At 39.8% G+C, this 19,285-nt stretch overlaps 1 protein-coding gene across 4 annotated transcripts in view; it reads right to left on the bottom strand.

Moving 5' to 3' along the window:
- Window positions 1-19,285, bottom strand: part of TENM4 (teneurin transmembrane protein 4) — a 591,948-nt gene that overhangs the window by 375,040 nt on the left and 197,623 nt on the right. For all 4 annotated transcript variants that reach the window (XM_088068964.1, XM_088068961.1, XM_088068963.1 and 1 more), the window contains one exon: window positions 16,375-16,470. The gene's annotated coding sequence lies outside the window, so the exon portion shown is untranslated. The remainder of the gene's footprint in view (window positions 1-16,374; window positions 16,471-19,285) is intronic.

Here is a 19,285-nt window from a genome sequence, read left to right as displayed (position 1 = left end):
CTCCAAGCCCTATCTAACCTGGCCTTGAACACTTCCAGGGATGGGGCACCCACAAATTCTCTTCCCTTGCCACAGAGGAGATGTATGGTGTCCAGCAGAAAGACTCATGAAGGAATCTTCTTCTTAAATCTCTTAGCAAGATGTGATGGGCTAGTCACAATATACACACTGAACCTGTGGGACAGAGAGATGCTAAAGCTGGAATTCAGTCCCCAGCATGCAACACTCAGCCCAGTCTTTAAACATGAACCCGTAGCACTACGCTATTCAGAGGATCACAGCCATTCTTTCTCTCTAATGCCCCAAACTACGTATTTAAATTCACATCAAATCTTCACCACTCACAAGGAATTACAGAACTTTACCTAGTTGCCTATTTTTTTTTTAACACATAGCTTTTTGAAATCTTAATTTTCTTTTTGTGACTGGTCACAAAAGTCACCAGAGAAAGAGCAATTTTGTTACTGGAAGGTAGATTCTTTTTCAGTATTATCTGCATCTTCACCACCGATTAAGGAAAATGCTTTCTCAAAGTCGCTTACGCTGTGTCTCAGCTTCCCAACTGAAGAGGAGGTGTTCTATGTTATTTAAAAATGCCTCTTTTTAAATCTTGTGGAGAGGAAAATAGTTCATAAGTGGCAACTATTCAGGGAAATTTTCTCCCGCCTCATCAGGAAATATGTTGTTTACTGTAATATTCTCAGTAATTCTTATTCATACTATCAAAATGTGAGTCCCTCAAACTCTCCAGCTCCCTGAGATCTCTCCTTTCCCAAAGCCCATTCATAGGAAGCAAAGAGTGACCTGAACTCCCACACACTTAGGCAGGGGTTACTGTGGCTTAGATTTATGGGGAATGGGACTGATTATTAGTATTGAGCCTCCTGTGAGGTAAAAAAACAATATTGAGATAAAGAACAAAAACACAAGCTTTACTCTCCAATGTAATTGGACATCAAAGATGGACACTTGTGTTTATTTGGGTTAGAAGATGCGTAATCAACATGGCAAAGGTAGATAACAGAGTTTGCAAATCTGTGACATGATAACATCAGATCTCAGTTCGAATGATGAAAAGGGGGTAAATTTTCCACCCTCATTAAAATGTCTGTGGTATCACTATCTTCATGGGATTTACAGGTGCAATTCATCTTATCCTAATGCACACATATAAAATACATCAGCTAAGGAGCTCTGCAGAAAGCTGTTTTCCTTCACTGACAGTAGATAAAGTCCAGGGTGACTAGCCAAAACGTGGATATCTGCACTGCCAAGAGCTAAAAAACAAAGCATGGCAAATTCAACTGCTATGAATCACCAAGTATTTTTTTTCTCCAAAATCTGCTTAATTTCTTATGTCCTGAAATTTTGATGGATCTTTTAAGTACTCAGCAAGCCCACATGAGTTATTCAACATCTGGGAAGATCAACATGCCAATATATTATTAGTTTATTAAACTGAAAAAACATACTCAGTTTAACATCTCCAGTTAATGTGTTTCCCTGGAATGAGCACACAAATGTATGAAATACAAGACTTCAAGTTTATTTCCCCTATATTTTTAAAGAGAATACTCTGAAAATAACAGGTTTTCATATCACCGTATTCTGGTATTTTTAGTGCTTTTTATTTTATTTTAGTCTTCTTTTTAGGGTAACCTATGTGGAGTTGCACCAATTCTCCACCCTTTGCATGACACCCCCTGCAACAATCCCCTAAAAGTCATTGAACATAAAAAAACATGTTGGCCTTGACCTCACCTTCTCTGTATTTGAAAGAGGGCCTTTATCTTAATGTTCTCAAGTTGTGTGTCCTGCTTTGTTTAATACACCCATTAGCCATAGCTTCTAGTTTTTTTTCAATCAGTCAGCACACAGCACTCATGAAGAAGCTTTAAGGTTAATTTTAAATGATTTTTCCATATGGTAACTAAGTGACTGCATTCCTGAAGTGCTGGCTGTGCAGCTGAACAGGGTAAGGTGGTGGACTTTGTCTTCAGGGAAGCAAAGAACAGTTGGAATCAATGATCTTAAGGGTCTTTTCTGACATAAATGCTTCCATGAAGACACCAAGGCAGTGCTCACACCTACGTTGCCTTTGGCCAACATGAGGTTCAGGTCCATCTCACCCAACTGGGCTGATGTGTTTGGGTATGAAGATATGGATTTTATTCCAGTAATGGGAACAGACAGAATGGAGGTTCCTTAGGGTAGTTTCCTCATTAAGATCTATGAATCTCCTCTGGAGGTGACTGAATCTATATCCAAGGGATGTAGGAAATAGGATTAATCTCACAAGACAACAGTTCCTTGCTAGTTTTCTAGATTCCCCTATAGAAAATAAAAAGTTACACTTTGTATTCAATCTAGCCATCCTGTTTTATTTGTTCACTGAAGATGAGAGGAACTGGACATTTAAAATGCCTTTTCTTTACAAAGTTTAAGAGACACTTACGGTTTTTTTTGGTGAGTTGTGCTGCCTGAAATAGGGACAAGCAGGGTGATCCCAGGCTGTAGTTCATCTATTCATTATTTTACTGTATTGTGAAAAATAGAAATCCACTGTTTCTTGTAATCAGAGGGGTTAGTGAAATCCTACTAAAAATGCTTATAAAATTTTGATAAAAAAGAAAAAGAAAAATAAAGAAAAAAGGAAAAAAAAAAGAAAAAAGAAACACGATGGTTTAGCTGGAAGGGACTGCTCTTGCATTGCTCTCCTGTGTGTCACATCCCTACTTCTGGACACATCTCTCCCCTCTTGTTTAGTTTCCAGGGGCTATGCAGCTGCTCTTAGAAAGAAGGCACCACCATTCATGCAAGGGATGACAATCCTTCATCAGTTCCACCTTTCCACCCTGACAACTGCTGACCGTGGCGGGAGCAACACAGAAAGGGACTGCCTTTATTGGATATAATTTTTTTCAACATCAGTAGAAAAGAAAGCCTTCCACCTGCTATTGTGCAGCTGAGTTTCTAATCTCTGGTGCCAGCACGGCTGCTGGGAGACAACCCTCAAGTGAAAAGAAGCAGGGTCAGGCACGCACAGGGCAGGACGGCTGTGCTGATGTGATGTGACACACATGTCTCTACAGCACCCCGTAAAGACACCCCCAGTTCTCAATTGCTGGGAAAAATTAATTATTTCCCCCATGGGCAGCAACTCTGGACTGCATTCAGCATGCTGGCATAGAAACTAACATCAAAATTATTTCACTTGCTTTTTCTATGGAAATACACAATCAGAGACTTTTATTTTTGTTTTTAATGATCAGCCATAAGGAGGTGGCAATTAATCCCAAAGGACAACTCCACATATCATTGTTGGCTCCAGGTATTGGTAGGACTGATAAAAGAAACAGAATATGAGAATATGGAGCCATTGAGAAGCTGATAATGAGCTCTGCTTATTAGGTGCTTTTCCACGTGTTTTCTTTGATTTAGAGTCCAGGCCCTGAATAGCAAATTGTTCACTTTATCAACAAAACAGTTTGAAAAGCCTTTTGGAGACCAAGCAGGTGAATGCTTCCAGACCCCTCTGCAGCTCTTATTTTTCTAGTTAGAACTCATTTGTCTGCAGAAAATTTGGGTGACAACCAGAGAAAAGTCACATTCAATTTATGTGCAAAGCCAGGCATTAAATGGACTCAGAAGGTGCTGAACATCCACCAGGTTTTTATGATTACAGGGGCCTCTGCTTTCCTGACAATTAAACCCAATATATTGTGACAGGCAGCATGGGTGACAGAGGAAGGGATGGTAGGAGCTGAATGTCTGGGTACCAAAAGCAAAGGTAAAGAGCCAGCGCCACAGGCCTTGGAGCTGAGATAATTTTGCAGCTGAAAGCAGTGACTTAGGCGCTTACTTTCATATGTCAGCTGGGAAATGACCTCAGTTTTCATACCTATAAAATAGGTCTAATTCTACTTGTCTTCCTCTAGGGGACCATGATTCCTTAGGGTTGCTAACATTTTTGGATTCTCCAGGCTTAGGAAATATGAGCTACTCAAGCAGTGGTGGAAGTGCAGTGAGCACAGGTTCACTGTGCACTATATGTATCTCATCCATATAGGATGCTAATGCCAGTTTAGAGAGGAAAAGGAAGTCCTAAGCAGATATTTTTCTGAATTAGCAAAGTCTATAAGGGTGTAGTGGAGTTTGAAAGAATTTCAAATGACGAATCAAACCAGAATTTATTTGGTTATAAAAATAGCCAGGAATCTTTAAAGGGAATGGAAGTGTGAAGGCTATCCCTTGACTTAATTACACATTTGTTCATTATTTATGTAATATTCTGACCTACCAAAAACTTTTATTTGCACATGTAGTTCTTAATTTAAAAGAGTGATTTTCTTCAGCATGTGTTGTACAGCACTCCTAACATAGGTCCATTTTAAAAACTGGTGCAGCCATTCATGATAAACAAGGTATTGGGAGGGACTCAGGGGATAAGTTAACACATCTATTTTTGTAGCACTCTCAGGCTGGTTAAATGGCTATGGATGAGAATAGATGTTTCCAATGCTAGGGTATGCCTTGGTGAAACCAAACCTAGTCCAGAAAACGTTTTGGTGATGAAGAGAGTTTTGGAGATGGATACAATTTTTGGCTAGGATAGAGTTAAATTTCTCCATTGCGGTTGGTATGCTATGCTTATCTTCCCAAGAAACGTGTGATAGAACCCTCACTTCTCAGGGATGGCCAAACATCTGATGGAAATAGTGCATGGATTTCTTATTTTGTTTTGCTTTGCCTGTTAAATTGTCTTTATCTGAACTCATGAGCTTTTACAGTTTCACTCTTTCAGTTCTCTCTTCCATCCCACACGGGGAAGTGAGCCAGCAGTTTAGTAAGGTTTAGCTGCCTACCAGGGCTGAACCACAACAGTGGGTTAACCTTGGAAATGTCATGACTCAAAGTAACAGTAATGTACACCTTGAAAATCCATAAGGACACAGAACTTTGTCTTATGGCCAGGCACACAGTCACTGACAAGGTGAAGGGATTTTAGCCCTTTCCTCCAGAGAGTATAACCCATGACACTTGTCATCTAGTTCTTACCAGCTTCTGCCTACAAGTCTATTCCTATTATTGGTTACTGCTCTATGCCCTCCTTTGAGTTCTTATTAAATATATATATATGTATATGTATATATAGATCTGCTGATAGGAAGGAGTCCAAACTATTGCAGTGTGGACCAGAATAAACCCTAGGATGCTTCAATTTATTTCCTTAAAATGCTTCCTCTGTGACACTGTAAGAGTACAAATCTCCCTCAGACCACACTCCCCACTTGCAAAAGAGAAATAACATTTCTTAACAAGCACACTTTTCTATCCATTTTCTCCATAGAGAACAAAAATATTTGGGGATTGGGTATCTAGTATTTAGTGCAAAAGCTCTCACACTAACTCACACTACCAGACAGTTTTGTAAAAATTTGCTAAGTGATCATGGTGTAAGAAATATATGACAGAAGCATCCCTAGATACTAGGTATCCCTAGATGTTCCTGTTTCCAAGAAATCTGGCTACTGGAAACTTTCAGAAATATGAAAGTACATTTAAATCCACAAGAATGATACTCAGCTTGAGTTTTGACAGGAGGTTTTAGGTATTGTTTTAGCAAAATCTTTTTTCCATATCAGATAGAAGTCCCTGAGAAGACACTCCTATCTCCACACTGATATAACTTCAAAATGCCACACACGAAGCACTCCAACATCATTAACTGGTGTGCAGTGTTGATTTTTATGTTGCAAATTTGATTGAAAACAGAAGTTTATCAGTGAAATGCTGAAATAGCCTTGAATATGGGGAAGTGAATGAGTATAATTGCTGATGGGTTCTTTTTATTATCAAGGAGTCTTGATTATAGCTTCATAGACTTAAATTATGGCGAATCAAGGACAAGATCAATTTACTCTCTAAGCAAATATTTATATGAAGCTGGAGATTGGCATATATTGATCCGTATATAAGGACCATAATTCTTTCTGCAAAATGCATTGGCATTGAGCAGTGCTCCTTTCTCTCTGTGCTTCCTCAACAGCTAGGAGCTGAAAAGTCATGAAGGAAAAAACAAAACATAGTTTGGCAAGTCAGAGGGCTCATCCCAGTCAAATGCAGCTGCAAACCCAAGTCAGTTGTTAAGGACAACCCTTTAGATGGAGACTGAATAATGCAGGTTGTGCATTGTAGATTAATTGATAGCCAGTTCTTGTAGTAAGTTAGAAATCCTGCTTGAAAGGAAAGAAAGTGCTCAGAGCATCTAGTTGTCAAGCTGGCAAGTATTGATGGGCAACATCACCCAGGGCAGAGCATCAGCTACAACACCCTGAGTCTCCCTGCATTTGTAAGAGGGCACTTCGACATTAAGTAGAAGAGTGTTCCTAACTTGTGGGATGAAGAAGGATCCCTGTGAAACGACGACCATTCCCAACAAAGGCTGCTTTTGTTGGAGGAAAAGGCGAGTGTGGGGGCAGGGAAGAGAAGAGGCCGGATTATCTTTTGTTGTGTTTGACAGTTGAAAAGGCCCTGTTGAATAATTACCCTTAAAACTAACAAACAAGGATAAAGAAAAAAAATGCATAAAAAGAGAAGAAAAACCCCCTTGACCTCTCCCCAGACACAATAGCTCCCTTTGAAATAAAAACAAAATAAAAATAACTTATAGGGGAAAAAAAATAACTTAATCTGACTTTTCTTTCTTCTTTTGGCAAGTGTACACACTCTCACATATATATATATACACAATTTGCAGTCTCATCCTATCACAGTCATCTTAAACTTTACTAGACTTGATTCATTCAGCAGCAAAGCTTATGCAAAATGGAGTTAAAAAAAAAAAAAATAAAATCAAGGGAAGCTCCAGCAGCAAAAAGCACACCCTTGGTTGAAGGCCCTATTGGTTTAGCCACAAAAGAACGATTCCTGGTGAGAGCAATTTTCATCTGTTTTGCATACTCCTTATTTTGCTCTTAATTGGCATTATATGGAAACTTATCTACAAGGCCATGGGAACCAAAAGCATCCCTAACCCTCTCTTTCTTTGAACAAGCAGAACCCAATTAAAACACAATTATCTCTCTTCTGCTATTAGTATCCTCCAGCAACAGAGACAGATAGAAACTTTGTTAGTCTGAGAGCAGCCACCTTTTCTTATGAAAATTTTTGTAAAGTTCATAAAGAAAATGAAGGAGACATAAGTGGTCCAGGCTTTGGTGAGCTGAAGGACAGTGTTATTAAAAAATATTTGATCTGGATTTCCAGATGATTTTCTAAATACTTTTATTTTCACCGGGGATTAACTGACCTAAGACTCAAAATGCACTTGGAGGCAAGCCTGGAAAAATAAAAGAGATGGCCAAAGAACAAGAGATAAAATAGACACAGGTGTCTTCCCAGAAAGTCCAAGCTGTCTCAGAAAGCTGTGAAATTCACAATTCCTCTGGCATGACTATGGAAAAACATCTCAGGGGAAAACAAATAACCATTTTTCAAACTGGAGCCCAGAGTCAACTTCTAAATCTATATCCTGCTGCTTAATATGGCAAAGCTACAGCCTAGATTTGAGCTCCTGCAACCCCAGCATGGATGGTGAGCACTCCAAGATGATCATGACAAGGAAGGAGTTCCAGTGACATGATTCATGGGTTTTTTGGACACAATCTTTGAGGTGTCCTTGGAGAATGAACACCCACCACTGTTCTCAGTTACATATGTGCCTGGCTGTGACAGACTTCCAAGATAGCTCTGCATACCTTCCTTATCAGAAGCCATCCCCAAGTTAGCAAACATTTACACTACCACTCATCCTGTCTCATCAGCAGCTACTAAGAATATGTATGTGTCAGGAAACATCATTCATTTCATCACTTCAGCAAGTCATGCCATCACAAAGCAATTTGTGTCCCAGTTGATTCCCTCAGGTTTCCCCCTGGATGACCACTACAGGCTTTAAAATGCTGAACAAGGAAACAAACAAATTTTCTTCTTTTTCGTCTTCTTCTTTTTTTTTTTTTTTTTTCTTTGGAATATGTCTCTGCTCTATTTCCAACATGTAACAGGTCCAGTTCACATATTTTGTTGAAGAGGAATCCAGTATGTCTGGGCAGAAAGCAGAATTCTCCTAGAAGTGCCCCAGAGGTGCCTGTCTGCTGCCCCAAGGTCTTGTCAACAAATCTTAATGTTAACATTTTTAGGAATTTCTGTTTTACACTCATTGCATGTGCTTGCAAATTGATTTAATTTCCCAAACAGGTTAACAGAATAATGTCTGGGAGGATGGTTTTTAGGACGCCATCAGCTTTTTGACCCCCTACAGCAGGTCTCCTGCTTTCTTCTCTGGAGAGCTGAATGCTGCAGCTACACAGTTGTCCTGTCCAAAGAGAGAATCATGTCAGTGCACATGTGCTGTTTGCTTTTGTCATGGCACACATGGTTTTTGCTTTTACCATGGCTGGCCAGTGCAGTGGGAGGGAGAGAGACGGTGTCCCTTCTCCAAGAGACAATGGAACAGAGGTGGCTGCTGTAGACTCTCTACATAAGCAGGGCAATTGAAAACAGGGAAAACAGTTCTGCCAGTGGATTTATTCCCAGATTAAATGGAACTTCTGCTAGCTGGGTGAGTGTGTTAACAGATCACCAAGGAATGGTAAGGAATTGGTTAAAAAGATTAAAAGATCAAACAAGGGGCCAACAATGTGAAAATTATGCCACTGCATTTAACTACAAAAACAAAAAACTTTCCCCTGTGCCCTACCACCATGTAATACCCAGAGGCTGCTCTGAGAGCAATGGAGCAGGATGAGCAAATCCCTGTCTTCCAGCATAAAGATGAAACCTGCAGGGAGACAGCTGCAGTGGAAAGGATTGAAATTAATGTCAACCAGTAGATGAGATTTTGGTGGAGATTTTGATGAGATTTATTGCTGCAAATGTTTTCCCTGGCAAATGTCACATCATTAAAATGAAAAAAACCCCACCCTTAATAGAATTAAGAAAATAAAGAGAAAATAAAAAACACTGTCCTGATAAATGGCAGCTTGAAACTCAGGCCTCAGCCTCTCAGTGTCAAAGATGGTCTTCTTTGTAAGGAAGTGTGCAGAAGTGCTAAATGTCGTTCCAGGTCCTTTCACCTCATCAGGTCAATCACCTGTGACTCCAGAGCACATGTTTTATGGACAGTAAGGATATTTTGCCAACATCTTTTAGAGTGTGGCTGAGTCTAACCGGGAACAGCCCTTGGAGCAAATTCTGCAGCTGAGCACTTCCCAGCACAGCTGCATGATTTATACACAGTCTAATATGGGTGTATTAAGATCCTGTAAATATAAACAGCATATTCGGCATTTGCCTGTTGAAGAAACTCCTTGGGGAGCCTCTTCTGTGCTGTCCTTGATGGGACAGCCAGAAGAATTATTCCTTAATACCTGGTAATTACATGTGAAAGTGCCATTTTCCTGGCACAGACAGCAAAAAGTGAGGATTGCAGGTGAATTTTGTGTTTGCCTCAAACAGGACAGCAACTCTGCGTAAGATTTGCCAAGCTAATGTTTATTTTCTCAAAAGGTCTGAATGCTCTGTAGGTCTGATGGCGTGCCTCAGGCATGCACTTACCTGCCCCTCCCCATAAGTACCTTGTAGTTAGCAATCCTTGAAGAAAACAAATTGTTTTCATCATGCAGAGATGAACAATCTTCCTTGAGCCAGATGTCCAGCCCAGAAAAACATTTCTCCAGCCTTTGGATTCTCTGTACTTGGGCTGCTGTTCTCATAAGCACTTGTATTTGTTGTTCCAGCTAGATTTGGAAGATCCTTGTGGACATGGTGGCATGGAATCTGTCTTTTCTGAGCTGGCCTGCAATTCAGAGGTGCTGATATCGCTGTTAAATCCCAGTGTAGTTACCTTTACCAACAATGCCATATTAGGTTAATATACTGGCAATATACTAACAGTGTAAGAGTTATCTGCACACATATTATTTCTACATATTGATAATATTACTAGCACTACATGTGCTCAGGATAGTAGTTTCAATTTAGTGACACTAGTCCATTCTTGCTAACAGGTTAAGAGTGACACAATAAAGAACTTGTTTCTCTGCCTAGATGAAGTAAGAGCTGTGTCTGCTTGTCATCCAGCACAAGAAAATAAAATATTTAAAAATTTAGCAATGGAGCAAAAAAAGAGACTGCTCTACTTCTAAGGCACTAAACCTTACTAAATTGATGACTGTCCATTATTATCACTGGTAACACTAGACTATTATTAGAAAATTGAATCAGCGAAGAATCTCACCTCTCGAAGTATATTTTAAATTCTCTCCTGTATTTAAGCCTGTCATTCAATTTAGGGCTTAATAGGACTCCTCACAGGAGCTAAGCACACGCTGAACAGTTTTGCAGCAACAGTACTCAAGGGTGCTTTCTTGTACCAGGTGACGACAGATCCTATAACTCACTTTCAATTATTTTTCCATACTTCTGTTGTTTGGATTATCCTGTTGCATGAGAAATGAATGCCCCTGCTCACCTTGCTGTTTGTTTTGCCTGATGACATACACGGGCTTCTTAACCCTGGTGACAATGCACACAAAATACAGACTTCCCCAGCAGCAGAGTTGAGGATTGTCAGACCCAGTTGCAAAATTAGCATTAAAATGCGATTAAAAAGCTCTGCTTTTTCACACAGAAACATTTCATGCTCTCTTGCAAAATGGAAAGTATGCTTATGTTCCCCAAAGCAAATTTTGCTCCCTCACCCCACTGTCACCTCACCCTACAAGTCAATATCTAATTAGAATCTGAAAATTAAAACAAGTCTAGCTTGGGACAACCAGAACATTTGAAAGCTTTGCCATGAACAAAGTGAGTTTATCTCAGCTAACATGAGTGAGCATCTTCCAGTGCCTAAAGGGGCTACAAGAGAGTTGGAGAGAGACGTTTGACAAGGGTGTGAAGGGACAGGACATGGGGAAATCGTTCAGACTGAGAGAGGGCAGGGTGAGATTAGGTATCAGGAAGAAATTCTTCACTATGAGAGTAGTAAGGTACTGGCAGAGGCTGTAGAGAAGATGTTGTTGGTCCATCCCTGGAGGTGTTCAAGACCAGGTTGGATGGGGCTTTGAGCCACTTGGTCTAGAGGAAGGTGTCCCAGTCCATGGCACATGGTTGGAACTAGACAGTCTTCAGGGTCCCTTCCAGCCCAAACCATTCTGTTAGTCTATGATTTTATGGTCTTTGAAAAGAAAACTGTGATGAAAATCCCTGGATGCATAGTGTCCTTGAGTCCACACTAAGTCAGCTCTGTACCATGGCTGTGGCTGACAAACAAGGGCTTGTGCACAGTCCCCAGGGGTGGCACGTGGCACCAAGGGCTGTGCTGCTCAGTCAGGGCGGAAAAGTGAGGGATGTCAAAGAGCTTTGGCCACGGCACAGTGGGGTTCTGACTTGCTCTAGGATGATGCCACAGAGCTTATAGGAATTACACATCTGCTGCAAGGGGAAGCTACTCAGGCATGGAGAGGGAGCTGAGGATGCACAGCTCCCACTGAGGCACGTGTGCTGTTTGCAGTCACTGGCTGTGACTGCAGCACTCACAAGCTGTGTGGGCCTCGTGCATGACACTGTCAGATAGGTCTATAAAGTACATTATGAGATCATCCAGAGATACACAAAGAAACCCTGAGTGAAACTCCCTAAGATCATCAAAGCAGCAAAACTGTGCCGGAGCATAAGGATGGCTCAGCCTGTTCATGGAAGTGGGGGTGTGGCTAAAAGCTGGTGCCCTGCACAGGCTGTGGGTTAAGCTTATGTCATAAATGCTCTCCACATAGCACGTGGAGAAGTGCTATCAGAAGGAAGATGTTATGGTATTTTGGTGTATTTATTAAACCTACCAGGATATGAGCCATAAGTATCCCTAGGGGAAGGTTTCTCTGAGATACACCATATCTACAGCTCAGGGTGGTTCCACTGCTGTGAAGTAACCTCTTTTTCCAAACAGTGTAATGATGGGATATTTGTTATTGCATTACTGTCGTGTATCAGTTCTTTGGAGGGTGTGAGATCACATCTCCTGCGTGTCACAACAGGAGGAAAAAAACTGGGCTGAAAATAGATTTCTGCAGCAAAGCAAAATAAAAGCAAAAATCTGATGTGTCCAAGAAATACATCTGCAATTCACATGCAAACCTAAACAGGGAGAAAACAATTGACAGACAACGTACAAACAGTTCTTGTAATAGACTTTTGAGTTCATATTGGTTTCCACAGCCACCCCCCACCTGCTGTATGCTCCACAGCCAAGCTTCTAATTACAGCCTTCCTGTTGTTTTCCAGTTCATCCTCTGCCAAATAATGGGAGGAGAAAGGATTATGGAAACTGATACACTTGACAGCAAAAATAAATAAGCAAATGAATACATAACTAAATAACTAAATAATTAATCTAGTAGTCTCCAAGACAAGGCTATTCTATCATATCTCCGGTACTTTGAGCCAAACTTCAAGGGTTATTCAAGAAAAGTGATGATCTGGCACCTCAGAGAATAAGACATAAGTATCAATTAATGCTTAATTAATGCTGCATGACATTGATTTGAATAGCTAGAACCTTTTAGAAGAATGTCTCTCTATATTGTGGGTTGAAACAAGATGCCTTGTGGGAAGAATGAGAAACTCCCTAGTATTATGTAACATCTCTATAGTTATAGCACCTGGAGGCTTTGAGTGTATCATGAGCCCAACGTGTTAGATGGTGTATAAATATACAGTTGCTAAAGATGCTTATCTTGGATTTGTAGTGTAAACAAGAAAATATGCCACGCAGTTCTGGTGACAGGTTGATCAAGGCTAAGGAGACAGGGGACCTAAGGAAATTTGAAAAGACATACACATTGTCTAGCAGCCTCTAATTTGTTGGGACAAGGGGATTTTTACAAAAACTTATTCCCAAAACTTTATCCATATAAAGTGCTTGCTAAAGTCCCCAAATAAATAAGAGTTGCATTATGGTGTTTAATAGGAAAATAGAAAGGAAAAGAGTGCACAGGTTGCAGCAGAATAGCATGATAGCCAACAACAACAACAGTGTTTTCAAGCAGGGTACCAAATGCCAACTGCCTAGTTCCATCTTTCCTCACCTGAGTAAGAGCAGACTTATCAGCAATGAGCCACAGTTTCCACTGAGAACTGCAAGAGGACAGTAGCTCCAAAAATCATCCTATTTCCAGATCAATGATGGATGCTCCTGAGAAATAGTCTATATACCCTGAGGCACGTTGTTACTTTTAATGAGACAGTAAAATAACAGACCCTGTTATTTGTGCTGTTCATATTCACCTTCTGTGTGCACTGAAGTGGGACACAAAGGTGTTTAGAGGGCTGGAGGCCTTCTCCTGTGGAGACAGGCTGATGGAATTAGGGTTGTTCAGTCTGGAGAAGAGAAGGTTGCAGGGAGACCACAGAGCCCCTTCCGGAACCTAAAGGGGGCTACAAGAAAGCTGGAAGAGGGACTTTTGATAGTGGCATGGAGCGACAGCACAAGAAGGAATGGCTTCAGACTGACAGAGGTCAGGTTTAAATTTGGTATCAGGAAAAAATTACTTCCTGTGAGGGTGGTGGGGCACTGCCACAAGTTGCCTGGAGAAACCGTGACTTCTCCTTCACTGGAAGCATTCAGGACCAGTCTGGATGAGACTTTGAGCAACCTGGTCTAGTGAAAGGTTACCTTGCCCATGGAAGGGGGTTTGGAATGAGATGGTCTTTGAGGTCCTTTCCAACCCCAAACATTCTATAATTCCAAGACTTCAAAGACAGTGAAGATAGTGGACACAGATAGTGTCCACACAGATAGTGGACCAGCCAGCATGGCATACCTGGGAAGCAGCTCTGGACAGACCCTCTTAGGGGAAAATGTGCCTCATAGCTGGCTTGATGGACTCCACTACCCAGCTGGACATAACTGGGAAAAAAATTCTGTAATTCCACAGGAAATAACTGATTTGGATTCTATTATTGACTCTTTGACCTTATGTCACTACTCAGATCTCCAGGTTGCAAAAAGGTTATCAAATGCATCACGGTGGTGAAAAACTGCATTTTGCAATGAGTAGCATTTTGTAATGAAAAAGTCTTCAGATTACACTGACAAATAAGAATTCACCTTCAGCAAAAAGCTATTTAGATGTCCTCTGAAATTCTGTCTCTTAATAAAGAGCATGTCATGAGTAGCGACTCACAGCAATTTGAGAAGTTTACTTTAGAGATCACCTCTTCTTCTCCTTACTCCACTCAGTTTTCTGCCACCTCATTATACTGTTACTACTTCCTAGGAAACCTTGACTTTGAAAACATTTTTTCTTTTTCTTTTTCTTTTTCTTTTTCTTTTTCTTTTTCTTTTTCTTTTTCTTTTTCTTTTTCTTTTTCTTTTTTTTTCTTTTTCTCTTTCTTTTTCTTTTTCTTTTTCTTTTTCTTTTTCTTTTTCTTTTTCTTTTCTTTCTCTTTCTCTTTCTCTTTCTCTTTCTCTTTCTCTTTCTCTTTCTCTTTCTCTTTCTCTTTCTCTTTCTCTTTCTCTTTCTCTTTCTCTTTCTCTTTCTCTTTCTCTTTCTCTTTCTCTTTCTCTTTCTCTTTCTCTTTCTCTTTCTTTGTTTTTTTATGACTAGTCTTTATCTTGCAGTGAGATCTTTCTCAGGGGTTGACTTTTTGAACTCTTGCTACAGACACAACATTTCAGCTCACACCAGGCCTAATACTTCCCTGTCCATGGCAGGGGAGGTTGGAATTAAATTATATTTATGGTCTTTTCCAACCCAAACCTTCCTATGATTCTAAGATTATGTAAAAAAAAGCAATTTAATTCCTTATACGAGTAAGTGGCTTCTCCCTAAGGAGTAAAGAACAATGTCCAGGACATGACTTGCAGGCAGAATTTTCATGCTTTGGGAACTGTCTCTTCTTTCTTATGCCAGTATCTGTGTAGTGCTGGTGATTAAAGCACTGGTGTTCACTAATCACTTCCATTCTGTCTTGCAAGTACACATAATTCTGTATCAATTTCATTTGAATATCATTTTATATTCATGGCTTTGACTTTTAGAACTCCTCCTACTGTACTTGTAGTTTTAATATTAACAGACACTTCTCTCTCTCCATTCATCACTCATGTAAAGACTTTCCAGGCTGAGGTGAACATTTGCTGCTTCTTTATATGACAGGAGCCATAGGTGCCCCAGCCCTTCACTTCTAGCTGAAAAGTTCTTAAAGATCACCCCTCAGCAACATCCTCTAAGAAAGAGTGTTTTGATTTGAAATGTGACTAGACAATCTCCAGTGGTCCCTGCCAACCTCAAATATACCACAATTCTCTGATTCATGCTTCTGCTTCTCTACCATTTCCTTGTAATTTTCAGTGTGCTGAACAGTCCCAGCTTTGTTTTCCTTCCATTTGAGATGTCCCAGCAATGATCTCCAAGCAACCTTCCCTCTTGATCACTATGGACAGTGCCACAATCCTGTCACATGCCTGTAACCTTGATATCATCTTCAATTCATACTCATCTCCCAGATGCATTGAAGGTACACACACATTCAAAATATGTTCTGTGTATCATACTTCAGATAATGCCTTTCCTTGCTCTCTACACATCTAAGTAAATCTCTTATCTCAGACCTTATCTTTGAACATGTCAATTACTGCAGAATCCCTTTCTGTCACTCACATCACAGATGTAAATTTGCCCTGATGATATTCCCTGGATACCAAGGCCATTTTTCCAGATATAACATTGATTCCCATTCCCCACTTCTATTAAAACAAGGCTGTCTGCATCCAATCAACACATGCAGTCATTTTCCATAGTCTCCGCACTGGATTTTCAAATGAGTGCTTTTGTATTTTCTTTCAGGGTGCTCTCCACAAACACAAATAAAATTATCTTGCTAGTGCCTTTCTTTCTCTGTAGCAACGTCTAAAATTCTCTAACAGGGACTAGTTCACAGGTGTGCTATTAGCATTGCCTGTCATATAGACCAGCACTTTCTTATTACATCCATGGGTCTCCTCCGTCTGTCACTATCCACAGCTTCTTGATTTCCACTAAGATGTAAGTCATTTCATGCAGAGAATGTCTATGTTCTTAGAGTGCCTGACACAGCAGAAATGAATCCATGACTGAGACTGTGATGCAAATTATCCTTGTCAGCTAATAAAAAAAGATGCGGGTCAATAATAGTCGAGTTCTAGAGAAATTTGAGAAATTCCTCATGACTCCAATTAGAGAAATCTGCTCAAGAAATATTAAAGATAACATAATTTTATTCTAAACAACAAAACATGATTTTAACATCCCAGGCACTGGAATTAGTACTCACTTTTTGTAGTTGCCTCCTTAGAAATATCTAGGAACAATCCATCAAATGCTTCTTGTAGGATACTGTTTTAACCTAGACGTGTTATTCTCAGTCTACCTGAAAAATACACAGACATTAAAAAAAATCAGCATTTTGTTCAGTGATTTTTAACTTATTTGCTATAGAAAAATAAATTAAAAATAACTGCTTACTGTTATACAGGATATCTAAAACTGTTATATGTGATTCCTGCTGTAATATCACATCAGCACTACTAGGGTATGCTTAGTCATCTCACAGAAAGAAATGCATTTGTTAAATACAAAACAAGGTTTTCTGTACAGCACTTAGAATTAAATGCCTCTCCTCAACTAACTGGGCAAGCATCCATCCCTTTGCCAAAAGAGTAATTAATCAATTCCTCTAATGTAAGTTTGAGGGTTTCCAGTTTACACAACAGTTGTTCCTTTTTTCTTCTGTGTTTTTGCAGGCTTCAGAAGGTAAAAAAAAAAAAAAAATTTCCTATTTATGTGATTATCCCAAATATCTCCTTTCTTAAGTCTTCTTCCTTTGTTAGAGAGAAATGACTGAGATCTTCCAGACATGCCTCTTGCTGTTTCCACTCACACCAGTAAATTAATATCCTATCCGAGTTGTGTATGGCATTGAAGAGCCACAATTTAATGATGCATGTGTCACAAACTTATCACACTACAAGCAGGAGACTCAAAGAAAATGTATAACAGCACTGGGGCTCCTCTCCATTAGCTAATTAGTCTCAAGTCCCTTTTCTTAGCTCCTTTCCTTGTCTCAGGAAGGTGAAGTCCTGTATAGACTGGGAAGGTGGAGAACACAGAAAGAAGGTGTGTGTAGTTCCACGGAAAGCCACATTTGCCAGACTCATCAGCTCTCCCAGGCTATCCACTTTGTTAGATATGCTTCTATTTTACATTCACTCTGGTGCACAAGGTCTTGAAGAATTGGAAAAAATAAAAATAAAAAAAATTAGAAGGCTGAGTGATGTTGTAGCACACTGTTAGAGAAGTCGGATTCCACATCTTCCCTTGGCAACTTATTTCTGCATATATGGTCCAAAACTACATTGACCTTTTAATCCTGCCAATTACAAATTAATTTTGAATCCAAGCTGTCTACTGAAAAGGTGCAAAGTCACCTTTAAATAGCTGCTCTGCTACATTGCCCTTTACTCCATGGTCCCTATCCTTTGTCTTCCTCCCATTAATATTGCTTCTTCAAGAACATTCCTTGGTTCTGATTGCCCCATTGTACAGGTTATTTCTCCTCCACATGCGCTTTTCAAAGCTGCACTTCATTTTGTTGTTTCCTACCTAAGGTTTCTAGTATCTCTATCTTTGCTGATTTATGCATTGCCTCCCAATTTGGATCATTTGTGATTTTAATTAACATGTACTCTTTTCCTGTCTTTTGGCTAATGAATGAAGATATTTAAAGAAGACTGGAGTCAGGACTGCTCCCTGATGTTCCCCCACTAGAAAACTCATGTGATTCAACACATTTTCATTTATTATCTCACTTTTCTAATGGCCCTGTGGATGGTTTTTAATCAACATCACAGGGTCCTTATCTAAGCCAATCTGAATTAATTTTGTGAGTATCCTCTCTCGCTGGTGCTCACTTCAAATAGACAGGAAACAAAAGCAGAAGAGGCTATCACTCCACCAGAATGCTTTTCTGTGAGACCTGGAAATGAGGAGGTAGTGAGAATGAATTGTTCACTTTCTTCTCTTAGGACTCTGGCAGACTTAGGATCCCCTCTCACCATAGCACCTGTACTCCTCCTGATTTTCAATATATGTATTTTAAAACTGTTTTTGAAGACAGGGAAATGTTTTTATTCCCACTTTGGAGAATAAGCTGCAGCACAGAAAATATAAGGAGGTGCTCTGCTCTGTTTCTTTAGGAGTCAGGGTTAGAAACTGAGGGCTTAAGGTTGCTCTTGCATTTACACCTCTCTTCTGGAAGTTACTGTGACATGCCTACCTGTGTACCTCTGGGATGACCCATCAAATGCACCATCAATGTGATTTAATCTCTTTAACAAAAAAATCTAGCCAACCAACCAACCAACCAACCTACCCTAACCCAACCAAAAAACCCAAAGCCCTAATGTATGGATATAAGTACATCCACAGTTATATCATAACCTGAATGTCATTTTGAAAGAACGGGCACAAATAACTTAAAGTGATCTGGAAAAGGTGAGACTCAGGTACTCAGAACACATAACTGCCTGATCCAGACCATAGGAACAGAATAAGTCTTATAGCAGTATTTGTTGGATCTGGTCTTTAAAGTTATTTGGGCATTTCCTTCCCACTCATCTGGGTTTTGAGATCTTTCTGAAGTTCTGGACCAAAGTGTTTTCCTTGATGTTATACAGGATATTTATACTGGATTTCAGTCCAGATCCACAAAATCTAAAATGTGGTCCCCACCTAATAACTTTTGTCCTTTCCTATCAAGAGGATAATTGTGTCATGTGATGGAATTTCAGCTCCAACCATGGCTCTATGTTCCCCAAAAAGTAGGGTCCCACTGACTACATGCACAGCATCCTCCACAGTCACCTCCTGATAAACAGCTTTAATATGGTAGTGATATTCTTTCTGGATTAAAATTAAAAACACCTTTCTGCTACAGCAAAAAGGCATTTATAGCATGGAGTTATTTATGTGGGTAATTTATTTTAACATAACAATTAATTGATGTTTCTGAATGAGCTCAGAATTATTATCAAAAATTTAGTTTATGTGGTTTTTAATAAAAACCAGCAGGATTTTTTAAAATGTTGCTATTATCCCCTCTTCCTACCCACCCTACTCATAATCAAAACTCATGGGAAAAAACAAACAAACAAAACCCTATGACCCCATCAAAAAAATAAAAAAAA

This window comes from Pseudopodoces humilis, chromosome 2, assembly GCF_049639895.1.
Source record: "Pseudopodoces humilis isolate 2021_Gansu_Grassland_sample_001 chromosome 2, ASM4963989v1, whole genome shotgun sequence".
Classification (NCBI taxonomy): domain Eukaryota; kingdom Metazoa; phylum Chordata; class Aves; order Passeriformes; family Paridae; genus Pseudopodoces; species Pseudopodoces humilis.
The sequence above is the reverse complement of the archived record's forward strand: the minus strand, read 5'-3'. Positions and strand labels throughout refer to the sequence as shown.